The sequence below is a fragment of the Lutjanus erythropterus genome, chromosome 18 (assembly GCF_056507025.1).
Source record: "Lutjanus erythropterus isolate fLutEry1 chromosome 18, fLutEry1.hap2, whole genome shotgun sequence".
Taxonomy (NCBI): domain Eukaryota; kingdom Metazoa; phylum Chordata; class Actinopteri; order Lutjaniformes; family Lutjanidae; genus Lutjanus; species Lutjanus erythropterus.
Window position 1 is genome coordinate 28,690,427 of NC_139334.1, and position 6,946 is coordinate 28,697,372.

The window sequence follows — 6,946 nt, forward strand, 5'->3', positions numbered from 1 at the left end:
CGACACGCCGCTGGGGAAAAATCACAAACAACACAACAACACCTGAGTAGAGGGGGAAACCAAACACAAACATGTTGCCGTACAATACAAAACCCCCTCTTGACCCTGGAAATATTACTGCAGTCATTTACATTTTGTAAAGTTTGTAAAAACCCAACGTTGTCACTGTATGACACACACATCTCACACAATCTGATTCTGTTTGAAGCAGTTACACACACTCTGGGTTTCATTTTGTTGATAAATCAGTGTGTAAAATCAGTCAGTATGTCCATGCATTTCCAAATGTTGTATTTTGTTCTGAAAATCCTGTAGGATGTTAAGAATGTTTACTGACTTTAACATGTTTCCTCATTTACTGACATTTATACAGTCACATATTACATGTATAGCTTCTTTATCACTGTTATCATGTTTGAAATCATGTTGCTTTTGGTTTTAATGTTTATTTTCATACTGATGAAGTAGCATCATAACTGTGTTTGTCACTCGCTGCAGGTCAGACTACAGTTCTTCCTCGGAGGAGGAGGAGGAGGAGGATGTTGCAGCAGATGATGGTGACAATAAAAGGTGAGTCTAATCTTTTCACCTCATATACATTCTTTCACACACTTTCTGAAATATATTGATGGAGCTGTGAACTTCATGTTCCTGTTGTCCAACAATAATCTAATAATTAATATTAATATTAGAAGTAGGAGGAAGTTACTTTAAAAGAGTAGAGAAATCATTCAGTAGGAAGAGAATCAACTTTTCCTGAACTTTTCTGGTGTCTTCTTGGTAGTTTCTGTGTATCCATCAGTTTCTGTGTCTGGATTGATAACATACAATCTTAATTTCCCACCCTGGTGGTCTCTCTCTGCAGTGAGACCAACAGGAGTGATTGATCAAAAGAAGACAGCTTTGATTTCAAACACACTCCTCAATTTATTATCAGACAATATTCACATCTGAGATGCTGCTCTGTTTCTGCACCATGAAATAATCTTATTTTAGTGTCTTTGACTTTGTGTTTGACCTCTGAACTGATGGATGTTTGTCTCCTCTTTCTCTCCATGATACACCCAGTGTTCACTCACATAGATCGCCAGTCAGTTATGACAGAATCTGCTCTCCTTCCAGGTAAGTTTTTATGTACATTTAAATGTAACTGCATTCATTAACATTTTGTATTCATACTCATGCAGTAGTTAAATAAACTACATGGTTTAGTTTATCGTTTATTGACACCATTCATTCAGAGGTACAATTTTAATACAGAATGGTTATTATTTGGTTATTTTTATTTTTTATTTTTAGATTTATTTTTAATATTATATTGGTAAATGTTTGTTTTTCCCACAAAATGTCACTGAAACAAACACAAAACAAGAGGTTTTGAAACAGTTATTCACACTCACATTCACACCTATGGACAATTTATAATGATCAGTTCACCTTATTGCATGTCTTTGGACTGTGGGAGGAAGCTGGAGAACCTGGAGAGAACCCACACAGACACAAGTAGAACATGCAAACTCCTCACAGAAAGGTCCAACCATCCATCCCAGCTGACTGGAGGATTCAAACTCACAATCTTCTTTCTGTGAGGCAGCAGCGCTAAAAAACCAGGCCACTGTGTTGAACCAGTTATTGAAAGTCTAATCTGTTCACCTCATATACTTTCTTTCACACACTTCCTGAAATCTGTTGATGGAGCTGTGAACTTCATATCCTTCATCCTATTGTCGTAGAATAATGTAATAATTAAAGGTGAAAGCAGTATTGATCAGCCCCGGGGGGCATCAGGGAGAGCAGCAGCAGCAGCAGCAGCTCAGCGTGGCTCTGAATTTTTCAGACACCTGGACACTGCATTAATGAGTAAAATATTATTTCCTCTCTGGAGTACGTGTCACTGGAGAAGATATGTTAGAAATTTTGTATGAATTTGATGAACTATGTGTTACCTGCAGGTAAATTACTGAAAATGTGTAACTATAGTTACAGTTATGATTTACTAACCAAGTTACTGCGTTATAAAAGTAACTAGTTGCTAGGAAAAGTAAATTAGGCGTTACTTTTTTGCTTCAGTATTGTTATTAATGCACACATTATTTTAGTGTTGCTGTGGCACAGTGTGACACAAAACAACTCAGACATCTTATCATTGTAGGTCGGATAAAAATAAACCTTAATGCTCTGAAATTGTCAGATTTTTTCACATAAAATAATGTTAAACAAGACTTTTAAATTTCTGTAACTGTAATACCATTATTGAATTTGAAAAAGTAACTAGATACACTCAAACACATCTACTAGTTACTGCAAAAAGTAATGGAGTAGCAGTAAAGCCTTACTTAGTAATATATTATCCCCGACACTGGTTAAACTTGACTTGTTGTTGCCAGTAGGTGGCGCTGTGACCATGACTCAGTATTGGCGTGTAGACGTGTCCCAGCAAGGACTCTTATCAAACATTTGAAGTTTGGGGCAGATTAGAAAATGTTTGATTTACAACAGTTTTCATGGTGAAACATGAAAATTCACCATCATGGACACACTGTTCAACAAAACTAAACAAATATTAACTAAACAAATGACAACCTATAAGTGATGAAATTGCACACAAATTCCAAAATGGCCAACTTCTTATTGAGCTGTGGCTCCAAAAGACTTTTCTGTAGGTCTGGACATGTTCCTTCTGCAGACTGAATTACATCTAGGTGAAATATACCACAAGGGCCACTATATTAAAATTTTATAGGGGACGCTATATCGAGTCTATCACACGTCTAAGACTCATATCAGATGTCATTTTTTTTCCACTCCTGATACTTGTGCCATATTTTGTGAATTTCTGGAGTCGAGGTGCCACGCCCAATCACAACATCAAATGGAAATATTTCCCAGGTCAACCATGGGTGCAAGTTTTTGTGAGTTTTTGAGCATCTAAGAACCATGAACCGACAGATGAACAACACAACATGACACACTGAGACAGAGGAGCAGACACACCTGCAACGTTTCACCGCAGAGAAAACTGCTCCATTTTTCAGGATTTGAGACCTCAATTATGTATTTAATGTTTTTTTAATCATTCAAATTTTGTCTGAGTGGTTAATAACACGTTTCTGCAGTGTGACAAACTCAGAACTCATATTTATTGTTGTTTTTCACGACCTTTGATGGTAAAATCAGCATTTTCATGTGTGACAGTGAATATTTCTCAGGATGTTTCCTTTATTTACAGAGGAATGTCCTCATGTGTCCTCATTAATCACTTTATGAACAGTTCTGGTCTAAATTGTGATATTTGACCTTCTTGTTGGATGTCAACATTTTTTTCTATCTTACCCCACTGGATATTTTATCTTATTTTCTCTCTAAAGAGTTTCTCAAAATAGTTTCAATAAAACTAACATATTACCTTGATTAAATAATAACATATGCATGGTTGAATCTTTTGTACACATTGCTCACCTACACTTGCAGTTTTAAATCTTAGTACCTGCTGTATGCAGGTCAGATAATCTCCTGTGTTTCTCTCAGTTAAAGGGGCGAGATGAGTCTCCTGTATATAGAAGCTCTTTAACCAAAATGATATTTTTTAATGCTAAAATATAATTATTATTGTTATCCATGAATTTTCAAATTACTCTTTTTCAAAAAAAAAAAAAACTGAAAAAATAGTAAAGCGCTATTTCATTATTATTTCTTGATTAAGATGTCAAGTTATAGTTATTTATTTGCATTCCTGAACAGAAAAATTAGTTTTAGTGGTTGAATGTTGTGCTTGATTAATTTCTGACTTCTGATCTTCAGGCAGAGATAAATGCTTCTAGATCAGAGTCTGAGAAAATCTCCAGAGTGACCAGAAGAAGACGACTGACAGAACGAGACTTCAAGGGAAGACCTGCTGATAAGAAGCCATCATTGAAGCCTGCATCCAGAAACGCCTCTTTTACATATATTTTGTGTGATGTTTCAGGTAGTTAACCTCTACTTTTATGACATTTGATGCCAGTTGACTGTATAAAATAAACTTAACTCTGCGTCATTTATGATGCTGAAAATGTTCTTCTACACCCTCTGCTGGTTTATTCTGTCGAGAATAAAATGAAACTTTTATATATTTGTGGTGTAATTTGTGTCATTTGGAAAGTGTATATAAATTTATAGTCCTGCTTTAAAAATGTTACTTATGTAACATTAAAGTCAAATAAATGTTGTAGTATAATCAGAAAAATGTACTTGAAGTAAAAGTACTCAAATGGCCCTGTGACTGTTAAACTATTATACAAACTGTTGTCATGTAAGTAGATTATTTTTGCTGATGCATTAATATGTAAGCAGCATGTTACCGGAGGTGTAGCTTATTTTTATAAGAATAAAGATTACAAATTTTCAATTGAATTTCCACATGTTGAAAAAGGATTGTGATCTTTAAATACTATTTAACCCTAATTAGCTAATCCATTTCATGTGTTTCCCTAATTAGCATATTAATTTAGCAGTGTACATTGAAGGCATCTACATTTTAACAAGTGGGAACGGAAGGAATTGTAGATATCACAAAATTCTTACTAGTTACAGTATCAAGCAACACATCAATAATTTAATTTTGATTAGTCAGTATTGCATTTTCGACATCAAGAATTCCATTATTTTTACCTGTAAGTTATAAGAATTGTAGATATCTACGATGAAAACTGCCACTAGTAAGAACTGAAATGTTGATATGAATAATTAACATTTTTACTGGTGAGAATTAAGTTATAAATTAATTGGAATTGCTAATTAATCAAAATCTAATCAAAATTACATTATGAATATGTTGACTTAGAATTTAAACAGACCAAAATTAAGTTCTCTATGCATAATTGAGTTTGAATAAAAGTGAATGGTAATACTTGACTAGTTGTAATAAGGTTGCAGATATCTACAAGGGACATTTCCTCTACCAATAAATACATTTTTGATATCAGGAAAAAACATTTTGACTGGTGAGAAATCAAGTCTACTTAAAAGTGCTACTATTCAAAGTTACATTATGGATATGTTGGCTTGATATTCAAACTAGTCACAAACAATTGTTGATGTGATTGCTGTCACCACTACTGATCAGATGTTAAAAGGGCTTGCCTTGCCAACTCAGTAATTTATTTCCAATATTCGGGATGTTAAACTATATACTAATGACAACAAAGTTTGGTACAGAGTTCAGCATTGTAGGTGTATCTCATCTTTTCAATTTGCTCGCCATTTTCAGATCTGCGGATTAGAAGGCAGCACTCATCAGAAACTATGTCCAGCATCAACAGCGCAGCCAGTCACTTCAGCATGGGCAGTCTGGGCAAGGACGCCGAAGACAAAAAGAAGAAGAAGAGCTGGGTAGGTGGAGAAACTAAAGAAACTGCCAGCATTGTGAGAGAAAAGCTGCAAAGAATGATTGAGTCAAAAAAAAAAAAAATCTGAACTGCTCAACTGCTTTTCTGCACACAATGCCAGAAAATCAACAACTCTGCTATTTGGTTTTTGAAATATCTCTAAAGGTTATGTAAGGTGTCTTCATGTTAAACCTCTCTATTCAGTTGCAGCAGACATCAGAAGCCTTACATGTTTACATTTACGTTTCTTGTCATTGTTTAGGAGGTGAATTTAAAAGGCTCAGACTTATAATTCAAAAACATATGAATCATTCAGCAGCAGCACTAATCCAAATATACTCAATATGCCTGCATTAAGAGATTAAATGTCTTCTTGACATAGATGAAGGCATTTTCATGGATCAGTGAAATAAAGCTCATTGTACTGTTGCACTCACTAAAAAAGCTTTAAAAATCAGCTAAATATCTAAAACATAAAGGTAGAATGCAGTGAATATTCTGAATCTGCATATCGCTCGATCATTTCTTCCACAAATTTTGTTGTGTATTTCGGTTCTTCTTTCTTTTCATCCCTTGTGAAACTGGTGTTAAAGTGGGTGTTTGCACGGCTGTCTAAGTGTTTCAGCCTGTGTATAACTGGTTGGTCCAATTTCACACCAGTCACTTCTTTGTGATCAAGTCACCACCTAGTTTCTTGCTTTAAGAGGTTTTTTGTGTTTTGAGCATGTTGCTTATTCCCATAGGTCATCCGGAAAATCCTAAAATCCATTCCCGTCTTGCTTAACGGCATCACAGTCTGCCATCATATCCCCTGTTGCTAGGTTACAGTACTGAGATGGTGGCGGAGATACCATCCGGCAGTGAGGGCTAACAGGGGGTCAACAAGAGGAGTCAACCACCCTGCAATTATTGTTAGAAACACACTTTGAATTTCATACAAAACAGCATGTAGATTAGGTTGGAAAGAAGCAAAGTGGCCACTAACATCATGGACACTGAAGTTCAGCTTGAAACCAGGTCAACAGCTGCCCAGAGGTTAGAGAAGTGCTGGTTGAATCTCTGTGTCAAGTTAGAAAGTCTGGTAGGATGAGAAATATGCGCATGTCCCTCAGTATCAATTGTCCAAGTACTTTTGAGAGAAGCTCTTAATCCCACAGTTATTCAACTAGACTTGGTGAAGTTTGAAGGTATAAAAAAGTCATAGGATATGCCTTTATTTCTCAAAATCTTCCACAAAGTTCATTTTGACTGGGAAAACTGGGTTTCCTTGATGGCTGAGTTTGGTAGAGGGATTATTTGATGTAGAGTTTTATGAGGTACTTATCCATATTCAGTGTATTAGCTACAGCAGATGAACTGCTGGGGACAGGGTCGGTAGTGAAACATCCCATATGGAAAAGATATAGATAAATTTTATAAAGTTTTTGTCTCTTTTATCTGAAACTTGTAAGTTATGCATAAGACAGTCAAGCCAGATATACGATCCTTAGTAAAGTTGTACAATATGAAACTTGTATGATTTGGGAACTTATAAGAACAGTATATGATAGTAATTTCACATACAATATCCTTAGTAGATC

At 35.3% G+C, this 6,946-nt stretch overlaps 1 long non-coding RNA gene across 2 annotated transcripts in view; it reads left to right on the forward strand.

Annotated features, from left to right (window-relative positions):
* Positions 1 to 4,096, forward strand: part of LOC146311247 (uncharacterized) — a 38,128-nt gene extending 34,032 nt beyond the window's left edge. For both annotated transcript variants that reach the window (XR_014772296.1, XR_014772295.1), the window contains exons 6-7: positions 499 to 1,122; positions 3,802 to 4,096. This is a non-coding gene — a long non-coding RNA (uncharacterized LOC146311247). The remainder of the gene's footprint in view (positions 1 to 498; positions 1,123 to 3,801) is intronic.
* Positions 4,097 to 6,946: the final 2,850 nt, after the last annotated feature.